This window comes from Sinocyclocheilus anshuiensis, unplaced genomic scaffold (assembly GCF_001515605.1).
Source record: "Sinocyclocheilus anshuiensis isolate Anshui unplaced genomic scaffold, SAMN03320099.WGS_v1.1 scaffold245, whole genome shotgun sequence".
NCBI lineage: Eukaryota > Metazoa > Chordata > Actinopteri > Cypriniformes > Cyprinidae > Sinocyclocheilus > Sinocyclocheilus anshuiensis.
The window spans coordinates 1095311-1096671 of record NW_015536478.1 but is presented as its reverse complement, the minus strand read 5'-3'; positions in this window follow the sequence as shown (position 1 = coordinate 1096671).

Below are 1361 nucleotides of genomic sequence, written 5' to 3'. Positions count from 1 at the left end.
AGACAACATACAAAACTACCAAATTTTGCTATAATGGACATCAACTTGAGATAGTCACCACTGATAAACTATTATTAAATATAATGTAGAATCTTTAATTTTCTGTAAAGCTGCTTTGCGTGAAAAACGCTATACAAATAAACTTGAATTGAATTGAATAGTAACTGAGTTGATATATTCATTTTTCCTTTTGTACATTACATACATTTAGTAGTAACTGACATTACTTTATATATATACACACACACACATACATATATATACAGTGGTGTGAAACCTGACCTGAATCCTATTGAGATGCTGTGGCATGACCTTAAAAAGGCGGTTCATGCTCGAAAACCCTCCAATGTGGCTGAATTACAACAATTCTGCATAGATGAGTGGACCAAAATTCCTCCACAGCGCTGTAACAGACTCATTGCAAGTTATCGCAAACGCTTGATTGCAGTTGTTGCTGCTAAGGGTGGCCCAACCAGTTATTAGGTTTAGGGGGCAAACAATTTTTCACACAGGGCCATGTAGTTTTGGATTTTGTTTTCCCTTAATAATAAAAACCTTCATTTAAAAACTGCATGTTGTGTTCACTTGTGTTATCTTTTACTAATATTTAAATTTGTTTGATGATCTGAAACATTAAAGTGTGACAAACATGCAAAAAAATAAGAAATCAGGCCAACACTTTTTCACACCACTGTATATATATATATATATATATATACACATACAGACTGACACACACACAGTTGTGGATTACTGTTTTTTTTTTTCTCCCAGTATATAAACATGAGATGAAGCAGCGAGGGCCGATTACTCCTCGTTCAGTTGGGTGTCTGGCTCTCTTGAGGCCTGTAGGGTTGGTGGAGCAAAGCAAACAAAATGTGACAGAGGAGAAACCCACACTAGCCGGAGGCTAACAAATGTTCTTGACTTTGTATTAATGTTGCAACAAAGAGATTTCTCTGCATTATACAGAGACCAAACTCATTCAGTGACTGTGAGAAAGAAGTGGGACACCGGACTGCATTTGACAACACACATTATTTTTCATGTAGAGATTTGAATTAAAGGCCTAGTGTTAAAGTCAGCATGAAATCAACAGATCATATTTACTTTAAGACCACCAAACTGTATTCATACAGAGATGCAAACAGGTAAGGGGGGAAAAAGGTGAGAACCGGGGGCATGCTCCACATAGTTTTTGAAAAATATATTTTTACATGCTCATTTGTAGTTAATTTAAGGTATTTTTAAAAATATTTTTTATTACCTTATATGTCCAAAACTGTAATTGTTCACACACACACACAGACACACAGACACAGACACACAGACACACAGACACACAGACACACAGACACACA